At 37.3% G+C, this 15346-nt stretch overlaps 1 protein-coding gene across 4 annotated transcripts in view; it reads right to left on the bottom strand.

The window, feature by feature from the left end:
- Positions 1-15346, bottom strand: part of LOC116428878 (ras-related protein Rab-37) — a 139035-nt gene that overhangs the window by 35579 nt on the left and 88110 nt on the right. Inside the window, exon 1 of one of the 4 annotated variants that reach the window (XM_031981069.2) lies at positions 5549-6023. The exons of 2 other annotated variants lie outside the window; for them this stretch is intronic. The gene's annotated coding sequence lies outside the window, so the exon portion shown is untranslated. Of the gene's footprint in view, positions 1-3511; positions 3692-5548; positions 6024-15346 lie in introns of those variants that run through there. One more of the 4 variants, XM_031981067.2, reaches the window with a different exon arrangement.

Below are 15346 nucleotides of genomic sequence, written 5' to 3'. Positions count from 1 at the left end.
TTTTGAACCACTAAGTATTGCTATTTTAACATTTTTTCGCCGTACTAGTTCACGGAATTTTTATTTCTTATTATCTCCACATTAAATCTCTTTCTATTAATCGTCTTCTTCCATTATCTTTGAATCATAGAATTGAAGTTTAATTATTTTTTACCAAATCAATATGTCACAGTCAATTCCCTCTCTTTCTTCTTTAAATGTTTCCTTAACGCTTTGTTTTGATACTTTTAATATTTGAAATGAAGGTTTTAAAAGGTTCTAAGTTTCTGTTGAGAACGATACAACTACGCTTATGGTGTACGAGTACATTTTTATTAAAGGTCGAAACCTTTAAGCACGAATAAACGATGTCGGGTCAAGCAAGGATGAAAAGGGGAATGGCATAGTCGCGAACTGATGGATTGCAGGCAAACCCTCCGCGACGTTAATCGCATTAGCCGGAACATGGAACGCTAATAGTGATACAACAATAATTACTCTACTCTGCCTTACTCAGCGGAGTTGTAGAAACTGGTATTTATTTCTACCCGGCCCGGAACAAGAGACCGTGACGTTTAAATCCGCGTGTGCACCGTACCCCCCCCCCACATAATCTCTCATTAACGAAGAAAAATAACAATTAGTCATACACCGCGCAACAACGTTTTATTAGTTTCACTTTAGAGATAGAACTCAATGCTTCGTAAAATTGCATTAAACACAAATAAAACCGTATAACAGAAATTAATATTTTCATTTAACATTTATATTAATATTTATATTAATATTTTCATATAATATAATTAATACTATCAATAAAAAATCCCTTCAACCACCGTCGAGTTAATATTTCTTTATTCAGATAAATTTTTAAAAGTTCTATTGTTTATTCAACAAAAGAAAAACATCTAAGTTTATAGTAAAATTTAATAAAACGTGACAGTCACTATTTTTTAATAGAATTCAGACCACACAATTATTCACGAGAACGTACGTTAAGAAAAGTTTTGCACGTCATATTTGATCGTGGATTTGAATTCGTCTGAAATTACCGTCCATTTTTTTTCACTCGGCAGACGGAATCACATATTTTTTAAAAGTGTACAATCTTTACGTCTCAATTTATTAATTACGTGGCTATTGTTATTCAAAGTTGGGGAGAATTTCGCGTCGGTGGCGCGCGTAGGTCTTATTGTTATTCAACGGAGCACCGGTTCCACGGTGAAATCGCACCGCGTGATTAGTATCCCCTACCCCTTTTCCTCTTCCAGATAAAGAGGGAGTTTATCTGTGCGGTGCGGGGCCTCAATAAATTCAAGTCGAGTCGCTCTTTATCGTCGGCCGATTATCGCGAGCTCCGACCGGGAGACTTCCTTTACCTCTATCGCGCGTTGGTTGCAACTGTGGCAGGAATTAACGGCGAAAATACTGATCAATCGCATCAACGAGAAGGAAAATATCGTTGTGAAAATCACCACTTCTATAGAAACATGAATCTATTTTTGAAATTGGTACAGATTAACACGTTATTTCCCGGCAGCTATTAATGCTGGAACCACCGCACCTGTCAAACAGACGGTTTCCAGTTTTCTTATTCCGCAACTATTGATATCTTAACAACGTTAAATATCTGAAATAATTTTTTGAATAAATAGTTTCTCCTGAATATTGTAATGAATATGTGAAGAAAGCGAAACAAATTTATTTTTACAATTCTTATAAGGATTACATATTGTTTAGTAGTTTTTCTTAATAGTTACGGAATATCACTTAAAAGTTCAAAATGATTTCGTAGTTAATTATGTGTGACTTATGGACTTTTCATTGCGAGTCGCATATGCAGTCGATTGAAATTACATTAAACGATTTAAACTACGATCAACGTGATACTAGGATACAGTCACAACTAAGTAACAGGTTATTTTACATGCAAAAATGAGCGGAACATGTGAAATACAATGTCATCGATCGTCGCCACATGTTCGAAATAATCGACTTCGATAGTTTATCAATGTTTCCCGCGGAAATATGTTATTCTACGTTTCCCATTACCTTTGCATGTAAAATGACCTGTTGTCAATATGTAGCGTATATCGTCGATGCATCACTTTTTAATAGATAAAACATCGAAAATATGATTTTAAACATTATTTCCGACTGTTTGTTAAAATGCACGCGTGATTTCAAAGTCTGGTTAAAATTTTAATATTTCTTTCATATCGTTCTCCAAATGAAAATCATGGATAAAGGACAACGAAAATCAGATAATATTCTTCCTTTGCTGTAATTATTATATAAACATTCATAAACGACATGTTAAGCAGGGATTATTCTAGAAACATCTTTTAGGGATAAAAATTTTACGAAAATTCGTAATAGACTTTTTCCGGAAAAATAATTAGACGAAACACCGTAAAGCGTATATTCAGAGAAAAAGCTCGCAAAATTATTCAGAGGGTTTTTCACGAACGGAAAAGGGAGAGGCGAAGATTATAATTAACGTGGCGATTCCCGGGAAAAAGCAGAGTGCAGGATGGATTCCGTTTCGGTTTCGTTTGCGGTCTATTACCGCTTTCCCACGGAGCGGTACGCGAAAAATCACGTACGTCGATGACCAGCCAGTTCGAGAGCTCGGCTGGTTTCATATCGAAATTCTCCTCTCCGTGTATATTTTACTCTTTTCCTTTTTCCGTTTTTTAAAGCGTCACTGTTGCGAATTATGTAACAATCCGAGGGACGTTGATTAAATATAAATTGTATACTATCGAAGAACGCCTCGCTGTATAGCTGGGGTTGACATTAATGACGTAAACAGCCTACGGTGCTGTTACTTAGGGGTAGATACCATTTTGATTCCATTTACGCGTCGGTGCTTGCCTCGTATCGCTCGGCAAAGGGTCACGGAACGATATAGACGGCCATTAGACAATTTTTTGAGTTTTACTAACAATAGGCAGATATAATTGCAAAAGAAATGAAATTGAAGCTAATTATATAACTTCTCGAAGAAGGAAATGATTACAGTGAAATAATTGAAAGTGTATATGTAAAAATTGTCACGTTTTATCGAGTAAGTTGTTTTAAATTCCTGGCAATTTTCTAATATATAATCGTCTCGTACAAAACCTCCACGTTTTCCATATTTTTTATTGAAGAAATAAAAAATCTTGTTTCTCGGAAGAGACCGATGTTCTCTAAAAATGATTATTCATCGTAAAAACCAAGCAAATATCAAACTCACGATATCAAAAATTGATTTATTGTCGAAACTTGGATCCTTCTTCAATGATCCTCAAAATTCATACATATGTTTGCAAACATATAGTCTTCGGAACAAAAAGTTTCACGATTGTTTTCTTTTTGTTTCTATCCTAATCAATCGTTCAATAATCAAGAAAAGTATTTAATAATGAAACCAAAAGGAAATATTTATATTATTAATATTCTCCATTTCAAAACCACAAAAACCTAATCACCGAACAATACAAAAAATTCAAACAGTATTCAAAGGATAAGATCAAACACCACTCACCTATCAATTATTCTCACTTTTCACACTATTTTCCGCGGAGTATAAATTTTCTCAGCAAATCGAACAGCTAAAGAACTCTCCCGCTATCGGCGAGCACTCGACTGTCTCCAAACTGCGGAAACTCGTTGGCGACTATCGACACGTCGCGTAATCTAAATTTTCCTGCCCCTCCGGCGACAACAGGAAAAGTGAAGCAACTGTTAACAGTTCTCTGTGCTACGGTTAACGAATAAATCGCCATAATTTACGGCGAAACTGAAGAAACATGGACGACCCCTGAATTCACACACGAATCATGCGATAAATCAGTCTTCGACAGTTTAAATGAATGAAAATTCAAGAACAAATATTTGAAAACAATACTGCAAAATACAATCATATATCCAAGGTGCAATTTAAGAATCTGAATGATTGAATTCCAATTTAGAGACTATGGCAATTCGAAACCGCAGAAAATAGCGACGCGGTTAATCGAGGTAGTAGGTGTGAGCGACGCTGGTCACGTTGAATTTAGAATTTCAAAGCAGGGTTTCTTGTCAAGCCGAAAACAGGGTCGACATAGTGGAAACACTAAATCACGCGATATCGCTTATTAGCTGCACTTGGAAGTTTTGCGGTACCGGCCCGGTTCGAGGAAAATCCGCCATGTGTCTGTCGCGCGACGCATATCAGCGTGATCGAAGGACGTAATTTACGGAACGCGATGATCAACGACGAAACGTAATTAAAATCGCGTTACAGTTTCGCTGCAATTCGATTCGGTTCGATGCGATCTGGGTTCTTGTCGAACGTTGGAACTGCGTTTCGAGGGTTAGTAGGTCTGTATTCGATAATCGGTGAACGTTCATAGTGTGCTCGAAGCTGTTTGTTTTTATTGTTTAATAATTGTATACTTAACTATTTCAAAGATGGATATTAAAGTTTTTTCGTGAGACGTGGTTAATTAAAAAGTTTGTTACGAATGAATTGTTTCGTTTAGATACGTTTGTTTCTTATTAAAATGTTGATTTAATTATTGAATAATATATGTATCGACCGTTGTATTTTATTTGAAGTTTACAACAAACGTATGCAGTTGAATGTTTCAGAGCACAGAAGTGTCAATGTATCAACTAATGAATATTCTGTTCGTTGTCATATTCTCTACTTATCGCTGTTGTTTTTAATTGTTAATTATCGCCACGGTGTCCCTATTTGCGTAGATAACGAGCCGAACACGGATGTTTGAAAAGCTGATAATTCTTTCGCGATATGTAACGACAGCGGCGAGTCTGCATTTATCGTTTCCATCGACGTTCGCGTAAACCGTGTCGATCAATGGCGGATCAGGACTCTGCCGCGGATCTCCCGACTCGCCACTATTGCAAACTAATTTGTTCCCGGAGATGCAGAGCGATCGTTGCATCAGAAAGTTATCCTGCATTAACGGGAACGTTCCTCCCATGAAACATATCGCTGAAGTTTCCAATTTGATGAAAGCGTTATCTCGTGGAGGACTATAAACGCGGCAGGACATGAAAAACGCCTCGACCTTTCTATTCGTTTCCGAGGGAGGTCACAAACCGATACACGCTGCCTTTTCTCGTGTCAACGTGAAGAATGTGTAAAAGAGGCTGCGATCCACACCAAGGGGTAGTTTCTCAATCATTAATAACTCTTTGAAGAAAATGGTTAAATATAATAAAGAAAGAGTGGAAAGAAAGTTCGTCTATAATTAAACAAGGTAAAATAAACTTGTCAATCAAGGAATACAAATTAACTTGTTACTTACACTCGACTCCATGTTCCCTGTACTAAATGCAGAATGTATTTTTCATTTTCCTATTCGTCACGTTAAACACCTGTTTTGAAATCTAATTTCCCAGCAATGCCTCAAAGAGAATGCAAAATACACTGCGTCAGAATATATCGTTCACAAAACATATATAACTTCTCCTAATAACATTCTACATAAACTTGCATTCCTCGATCAGTTAAAACATAGGAAACAATAATACAATTCGATTAGGGGTGTATCAGTCCATTCACCGTACTCACCGATCTTTTAATATATCCCAATCTTAATCAAAATTGCAATTCACTATGCACATCTATCGATACGATACAAAAACAAACTTTTCGAATTTACACGGGGGAACTCGATCCACGAGGGAGACGGAATAAAGTTCCCGCGATCGACCTGTCGCGGTGGAAAAGACAGATGTGACGATTGAGGCTTGTAACGTTCACTGGATTTTTTATCGTAGCCGGACGGAAGCACGTGTCGCGATTATAGGACGCGCGAAGGAGGTGAGCCGCGGTCTGATAATCACGCGGCCACGGAGCACGGGGAGTCGTTTTGCGGCGACTATTTCCAGAGAGGTGGCGAGAGGAGGCAGGAAGCCGCCAAGAGAAAGGGAAACGCCGCTCGGGAAGAAGAGCGAGGAGGGGTGGCGCGCAATAGGGTGGCGTGCACGTTTCAAAAAGGGTGAGGGAAAGTGTATCGGCTTGGAAAATATGTTGCTCGCGGAACAACGCATACCGACGTCGCCCCCCCCCCCCATAACGCGCACTCCCTTTTCCGCTCCTTTTCATCCCTCTTCTACACACCCTTCGCTCTTCTCCATGTTCTTTCTTCTTTCTTTTTTGTTTTTCTACAATTTTAGCGGCAAATGGTTTCTCTTCTTCTTCCTTTTGACTTTGCGGCGATTTTAACAACGACGATCGCTCTTCTTTTCATCCTTCTCTTTTAACTTTCTATGTTTTTATCGACGAAGGTCGTTGCCCTTCTTCTTCTCATTCTATTTTCTTTTTTCGTCTTTCTACGATTGTTGCGACGAAGATGGTTCCTTTTTTCTTCCTTTTAACTTTGTGGCGATTTTAACAACGATGATCGCTCTTCTTCTCATTCTTCTTTTTTCCTTCTTTTTTGTCTTTCTACAATTTCAGCGACGAAGACTCTTTCTCTTCTCCGTGTTCTTTTATCTTTCTTTTTTATCTTTCTACAGTTTTAGCAGCGAAAATCGCCCTTCTGTTTTTTCTTCTTCTACACGTTTTTCTTTCTTCTTTCCTTTTTGTCTTTGTACGATTTTAGTGATGAAGGTTATTCTCCTTCTTTTTCTTCGTCTTCCAATTCTTCCTTCTTATCTCTTATTTCTTCTTCTTCCTTTTTCATCTTCTTACAATATTAGGGACGAAAATTACTTTTCTTCTTTCTCTTCTTCCTATTCATCTTCTGTGTCTCCTTCTTTCAACTCTCTTTCTTAACATTTCTACGATTTCAACAATAAAGATCATTCGAGCATTTGGATTAAAACTCATACGTGGGATGCGATAAAGCGAAGCCCTCTGCGACATTGTTTGGCACAGCAAGAGGGGGTCGAAAGTGGTTGATGCGCGGCCTCGGGGGTTGCACTTCGGACGTCAACGAGCGTAATTGAGGCTTTCGATCCAGTGAACTGGCACGCTAATTCCGAGGCGCGAATTCGACGTCCGGGACAGAAGCTGCGGGAATAGATGGGAATCGACGAGTTTTTCGAATTTTCAGCGAATATTGACGAAACCAATATTATCCACCGGAGAACGGTTACATTGCGTTAAGAAAAATTTTTTTTTTGCGAAACAATACCTTCTCTTTATTCTTACTCGACGTTTTTATACATCTTTTATTTCGTTGAAATGGGAACCATCTTTGATGAGAGAATTGTTTGTTCCCTTCTCTTTGGAGAAAGATTCCTTTACAACGAATGAGTAATTTTATTTTTCGCTTGAATTTGTTACAGTTAAAACGCAGAATTTTTTGTACCATTCTTCTGAGGGGAATTTTGTATTCTCTGCTTTGCAAACGTTTAGTTTGTATATGAAAATAAACTCGGTTAAATTAAAACTTTTTCTTGATACAGTGGGTTACTGTGGAAAAGTGTCGTATACTAGACTTTGTGCATTCCGTAACTTGTTACTGGCTATTCTTGCGAGCGTCATTTTACCCTTTAACGATCTGAATTGCACAAAAAACTTCTCCGGTTAGGAAAGTAGTAGAAATCAATACCGTGGGTCAAATTATTAATTTCCTGGAAAAATTTCTAATTAAATCTTCCAAATGAAACAGCGTCCAAAATAAACACACTTTCATCAATAATTTCTTCTGTCAAAAGGATTCTTCCTTCCATACTAGTATCACCAAACGCAAATGCAAACGAAAATATCTTTACTCAACCCTTTACCTAACTTCCTTAATCATACTCATCAAAACCACTGCAAAAATAATCTACCGTGAAATAACTTCAAAGCCAATATTCAATACGCAACTCCATATTCGCCTAAAACGTTCGAAATTTTTCACGCAAAAATAATATTATATTCCGGCACGAACTGAATAATACATCCCCGCCCATAAAACTCGATTCAGAAATCTAGCCGCCCCGGTTATAACGCGACCCGCGGTGCCGAAATAAAAATATTTATTTTCCCATAAATCTAGTATAATTTTAAAATAATCGTTAAATACAGATAAAACCGACGGATAGGCGTCTGGTGTCGCTCTTCGAGGAGCGTAAAGTAATCCGGAGGCGCGGCGGATGCTTCTTCCGTCGTTTCGCAGAACGAGCAATTTTCCCGCGGAATATTTCAACGGTCGTCCATTGGAACGGAAAGCGCTCGTCCGGTTCTTTTCCCGGGTTCGCCTCTAGTAATTCGCGGGATCGCGGAACGGAGCACACAACGCGGAACATTAAACGCGTTTATACGATGAAACAGGAGGAGGGCCGCGCAGCGTGTCACTCGAATACACACGATCTCATTGTCGTGTTTCCCGTGTATTTACATCTGCCTTCGACAATTCGAGCGTCCCCCCGTCGAATCGTCGCCGGGGCCCTCTCTATTCACTTTGTCGCGGCACATTTCACGCTCGTATATACCATGGGTCTCCTCATTTCCATCGCTCCGCTGCCGTTCGTTATTGCTTTTTAAAATGGCGGCGAACGATGAACACGTCTATTGTTTCTTGTAAATGACAGCGGACATACGTAAAACAAACATTTCTTAAATGTGAAGAAACATGGATTACATCGGAACCAATTTCTTCTTTATTTCTTGGATTAATTTGTTAAGGAGTTGAGAATAAAGTGTGCCTTTTAAAATGGCGACGAAGAATGGCTGAAATTATTGTTTCTTGTAATGGGACGTCGGACATATGCGAAATAAATATATTATAAATGCGGCGAAATGTGATTTAAGTAGGAATGAATTTTCTTCGGAGTTTCTAAAAATAATTTTTTAATAAGTTGAGAATAAAGTTATAACATTCGCAAATTTTGTTGAACATTTCTCTACTTTATATTCTATGCAGTCGGATTTATCTTCTATGATAAATTTGTCTTTTATAATAGAGTGTCGTTTGAACTGAATGTTTTTATTTATAATTTGGACTACTTTCCAAAGTGTTCCTGGAAAATTTAGGAAATTCTAATTTTAATTTGCGTTAGCTAAATACTTATTAAATATTCTGAAATATTTAAAGATAATTACCAGATTTATATTTGAAATATGTTAATAATACATTTCATAGAACGTTGTATTTACTTATTCCACGTAGTCAAGAGAAATTACTTGTCTTTAAGAAAGTTAGTTAAGATACAATCCACTTTATTACTCAGTAACAGAACAATGTTCAACTCTTGTTTCAGTACCTTCGCAAGGTATAGTAGAGCAAGACAATTTCGATTTTAATCACTTTCCGTCGTATCCGAGTTTCTACCTTTTTCATGTTCAGTTTGATCGTGCATTTTTTTATAAGACTCCGTAAAAAGAGTCGAAACCAGCGGTTCACGTTCAAGTTGCGCGGATAATATGACGCAAAATGGACGCGTATCGGCGTAGTTACGTCGATGTTTTACAGGTATGAGTGTCGGCAGAGGATTTCTCGTTACACACGCCGTCGATCTCTCGATTCGAGAGCAAAAACGGGGGAACGATGTTGCAGTGCTTCACCGGTCGTTCGAGCGCCAGTTATGTAAAAGGTTGCAGCAGCGCTTTACACGCCCGAATTTCACGACTTTCTCGTCGCGCTTTACGCAACCCGCGTCGAAATGTTACGCATTCGTCGGCGCATACATGGTGACTGAAAATAAAATGTGACTTTTACGCCAGGGTCTTTATGCATGTAACGGCCCCGTCGAGGGAACGAACTCTGTCGGCGATCGAGAAATCGCTCGGAAATAATTAATCGCGCGAACGGGCAAACCATTAATCATATGCAGTAAATAATTTACTACCTATTTATCGTTTGGAAACCGAATCGATTTCATTCGAAACGGATGGGATCGTAAATTCGATAAATGATAGACCGTGGATACCTATCCATACGTTTACGGCACAAGCAAATTTGTAAAATGCAACGGGCACGTGTCCATTAATAAAGATCGGTTTTTTTCTGTTGGTTTCACCGTAAGGAATGTTGCAGTTCAAGAAGAAAATTACATTACTCTGATTTCTATGAAATGATTTATGAAAATTGGAATGTTTTATGATAAATGTGGCATAATTCAAATGGAAATGGAGTAAATTTTAGTTAATCTGCAAATGAATTTTTCCGGTCAGAGAACAGGGATAAAATTACGTATACGTTTCGTCGGAGGGAGTAACGAACAACCGCGGAATAATGAAATTTTCAGGATTGCCCAGAATTTTCGGATAATAAATGAAGTTCACGCAAACACGTGATAAAATTGAACAAAACTTTTCCGCGGTGAATAATTGGCCCTCGAGTAACGGTGGAAACATGGCTATTCAATTAGGTAACTGCGAAATAACGAACGGCCTGGCTAGAGGCTGAGAAAACGAAGAAGAAGGAACGCGGGGCCAATATGATAGCTGGCTTGTATGCAATTGACGAGGCGAAGGGCAGTGGCACATGACGACTTTATGGCACATTTCCGCGCTAAAATAGCGACCGGTCACTATTTCTGACGCGGAAAGTCAATACAGAGCACGTGCACGGTACAACGTGATACTGACCGACAACCAGTGTGGATGACACCGCGAAGTATTATGTTAATACTGGAACTACCGAGCATTTAATACAATTAATATGTAACCCTTATAAGAATTATAACAACATATACTTTTTGGTTTCTTCATGTATTCATTATAGTATTTAAGTGAAACTATTTATTTTTAAAATCATTTCGGATATTTAACACCTTTAAAGTATCGGTAATTACGAAATAAGAAAACTGAAACCCATTATTTTAACGGAGTGGTAGTTCCAGTGATAATTATTAGACAACGGATCTTTATACAGATTCAACTGTTTAAGAACATGATTAGAGAAACGGAATTATAATAGAAAATAATTCTTCCTGAAAAATATAGAAACCTCTACACCTTGGTAGATTGTATATATTCTTTTGTATCCTGTGCATTTTATGCAAATGCATATAAAGCCATAGTATAGTGATTGTATTTGTAGAATACTTGTGAAAATGTTAAAAATGAGTAAAATTGTTTTCTCAACATTGTTCTGCACTCAAGTATTTCATAGTCAGTAAAGTATTCGGCTTCTCATTTTTCCGAATCCAGATACTTCTCAGTTTAAAAATAGTATTAAAAAGTTGTCACGAGACTATGTGGTTCTATTTTTTAAATAATATTTCAAATGCGTACATGAACCAAGGACAACAGCAAGGTCGAAAACAAGCTGCACGAAGACGCCGTACTTTCTAAAGGGATTTTATTGAAACAAGTTTCGATCTTCAGTGCCTGGCTTCTCCAATTATTTTCAGGTAACTCTTGGATCACTCGATTCTCCGTTTCTCTGTCCTTTTCGATTAATTGAAACTATTGAAGCCTTCGTTTCTATTCTCAAGTATACGAATGCCGGAAAACTATCAGATTTCTAGTGTTTGATTTCGAAAGAGCTTCGCGTTTCAAACAATTTTATTCTAGAAAGGATTCGGACGGGAAACGTGAAACATCCGAATCTATAAATACTATATATTCCAACTATCTGGTTTCGTGAATATCAAATGTTTCAATTCGAAATTTTGCAAAAATTACAGATTCTATGATTTGATTTGGTTGAGAATTTTTCGCGTCGCAAATTTTAAAGAATAAAGTATGAGTTGAATGTTGTCTACACTTGTTATTAGAATTCAAATTCAAGCAAGGGAATGAAATCTTGATAAATAATTAACATATCGAGCGTTCAATTAATTAAAGAAATAATCTATTTGACCCTTGCAATCCTGTACGAATTCTTCTCAATTAATTGCCTCGTCTGCATTCCAACGCAATTACAAGATACCGCGGACTTCCGATGAATTTATGCATCCTCAGCACACACGATTGTTTAAAATTCATAACTCCCAAGCATTACAGAAACTTTCATTTGATTTAGAATCTGTTAAAGCCCTTAGCAAAGTACATAAATGTCAGACCACCTCTCGACTCCTTAAAATCAGTTCATAAAAATATGCAGTTGCATGAGCATCCGCGACTCCTAATTATCTGAATTCGTTAATTGATTGTAAATTTCAACAGAACCTGCACGGGGATACGTACGAATGAGACAATTATGCATCATGCGTGCACCGCGCAGGGTTAATTCTCATTTTCATCAAATAGTACAGGAAAATTTATGTTCGCGTAAACAATCCCGGGACCGTGTGCAATAATCACATGGAGATCATCGTCGGAGATTATTCGAGATTATTACGATGTCCTGTAACCGAAGCGCGGCGCAATTAATACACCTGTTCATAGTTGGCAATAAGGGTATCTCCAACGACGGATCTGTAAGCAATAATAATTAAACTGCGGTTTATTATGCACTTATGAGAGATTTGGAAGTTCAATAATCCGCAGAATACACACGATATGAGGAAATGTATAAAATGTTAAAAGTGTAGTGTTTTTTACAAAAGTAGGGATATAGAAATATAGAGATATAAAAAAATAGAGAAATAAATATATCGAGATATAGAAATATAATGATATAGAGATGTGGGTAATATAGAGGTACAGAGGTGCAGAGATATAGTGATATAAAAATATATAGATATCTACGTATAGAGATACAGAAATATGGATATATAAGGATATAGAAATATAAAAGTATAAAAATATGGAAACAGAAGAACCAAGCAGATTGATAGAAAAACCATTTTCTATCATAATTCTATTGTTTCAATTAAACAATTGAAAATCTGAGTTTGCATAAAGATCCGCAGTCTAATAATAACAATTCTAGAGGCCACGTAGCTGAACGTAAGGGAGCTGATTTCTCGACGAAAGGATGGTTGTTTTCGCGCAGCCCGGTACATGCGGCCGACGAATTAAAATCATCGAGGCGTAGCTAGCGCGCGAGATTCGCGAGGATACGCGATACCCGTATTCGCCTTTAAGCTCGTTTCACTTTCTCCTTGCGTTCCCTGGCTCCCTTCCGCGGCCGCGCGGTGAATTTTAAACAAGGAAAACACGGGAGGAATTTCGTGGCCGGCGAATTTGGGATCGACCAAGCGAATTAACCCTTTTACTACCTAAAAGTTGAAACACCGAGAAAAAAGGTATCGAAAACTAATAGGATTTACACAGACATTGATTTCCTGCTTCAAGAATTTGAACAAATTAACCCTTTACGCACGATAATTTTTTAACCTTCTAGAAACTATTTTCATAAGTAATTGAATTATCTATCGAAGCCTTAACCATCAGAGTAGAAGGAATCCACATATCAATGTCTCATTAATTGAATAATTAAATTATTTATTTGCAGCTTTCGATTATAATAGCATTCAACCACAAAACGTTAAAAAATAGCATCTAAAAATAACTAAATAGTACCTAAAGTCTTTCAACGTTAAATTTTCTGAAGTTTGTTTTTTTTTATAGAGCAGGAACTTAATATTTTGGCTTTTGATACGCAATAAAATGGGGCATCATGCAACATTCTTTTATTTTGATAAAATGAATTTCCACTTTCCTAGTAAATAATCCTACTTCTGAGAAGAATTTTGAACTTTGCAAAGTTATCTCTGTTTTCAATAAAAATATGTTCATTTTAATAATATCTTCGAGCTCGGTTATTTGCCAAACTGTTTCCAAATTGTAGTCTGAGAAATCGTAAGACACCAAGAGTCTCTAATCCCGATGATGGCGATTGAGATTGGTCGATCTCTCCGAAAATTGGACTCGAGATTTGCTGAGAATAAATTCGACCGGAACCTCGCGGCACGTTCGGTATTAACCGCGCCGCGCGGCGGCGATTTACGCGCGGACGACCGTTATCATGCGGGTTTATTTGTCGTGCGATCGATCCACGATTCTCGTAGATTTTCACTGCTAACTGAACCAATATTGCGCGCACGGGGAATCAAATGTTTCCTTCCAGCACGAGAACCCAGCTAGCGAAACTGTGATATTTGACGAAACGGAGTTTGTTTGTTGCGGTGTCCACGGATGTATCGATTTCGCTCGCGTTGAAGAGAACCCGAGATAGGGCGTATCTCTAAACGCGAATGAATCCATTGTTTGTGTAACTTGTGTAAATGCAATGAGAAAATATGGAGTCTCGTTAATGGATTAATTGCATGCATTTTCATATCCTCGTTAAAACGAGTTATAATTTGATTTGTTTCCAAGTTTGAATGTATCTTTTCGTAAATATCGTGAAAAGTATATTAATGATTCACTTTAATTTGGTGAAACTTATTTGGTAATTCTTTTGGAATAAACAATACAATCCTGAGAAATCCGATTCTCGTATTCTTTAAACGTAAATAAAAAGCCTTCGAGAAATTTAATAAGACGAATATTAATAACTATTTCCACGGAAAAGATATTTCGATTGAAAGAAACCTTCTATGTGTAATAATTTGATTGAATATTAGTCCCCCTTGCAACCAGCTAAACTCTATTGAAACATCATTAGCGTCTCTCCAACAAAATTTGTATGTTCCATCGAGTATTTTGTCCACAAATTATTTTTTATTCGTTTAATCTTCATTTAATGGAACACCGAGAGCCATTTTGTTCGTTACAGTGACAAATAAACGAATTACAGGCGAGACATCAGGCAAATCTGGAACGAGCAAATTTGACACGGTTACTCGGCCGCTAATAAGCGCAAAATGGCGGACACAAAGCCGGTCGTGCTAGCGCGCGTGTTTTAACACCAGAATTACCGTCGGCACACCGGTTACGTCTGTCTTTTTTTTTAAATAGAAACTTCTTACGTTTTATCCGTCTGTCCGGTACAGCGAGTCGGCTGAACGTATGAAAAGGTTAATTAGCCGGGGTCGGTTTTTCACGCAAAGATGGAACATCGTACAAAGTGAATCCAACGTTCGCGGCCGGGACGAAAATCCCGTCCGGTTTAAAAACTCGTTGTAGCGAAAGTATTCCCGGCTAAAATTCGTCGCTCGCGGAGTAATTATATCGATAGTCTCAACTGCGTTTACATTATTAAATCTCATGAATATCCTTTGAACATAAATCGTATTAGCACTAGAAAGAATATTTCTTTTGTTTTATACATCCGTAATACAAGGAAAATATAGTTAATTCATTCAGAAACTGTTAACTCACACTAATTGTTTCTTCCATTTAAGTAGAAGTGAATAAACAATACACAAGATACTTCACATTATAGAAAATTGTTATCATTCAATATTATTTTGCAGTACCTATTATTCAGCAGAAATGAACGTTCTGATGAATTTTTGTTCTGAATCTGTGAATTATAATCTTCCTGCTTTTCCTTTAATCTGTCGAAAAAAAGGAACATTAAGAATCTTTTGGAAATTGCAAACATGATTTCTAGAGAAATAATTAAGTCGATTGAAAATATAATTTACAACA

Source organism: Nomia melanderi, chromosome 11, assembly GCF_051020985.1.
Source record: "Nomia melanderi isolate GNS246 chromosome 11, iyNomMela1, whole genome shotgun sequence".
In the NCBI taxonomy this organism is placed as follows: Eukaryota; Metazoa; Arthropoda; class Insecta; order Hymenoptera; family Halictidae; genus Nomia; species Nomia melanderi.
The sequence above is the reverse complement of the archived record's forward strand: the minus strand, read 5'-3'. Positions and strand labels throughout refer to the sequence as shown.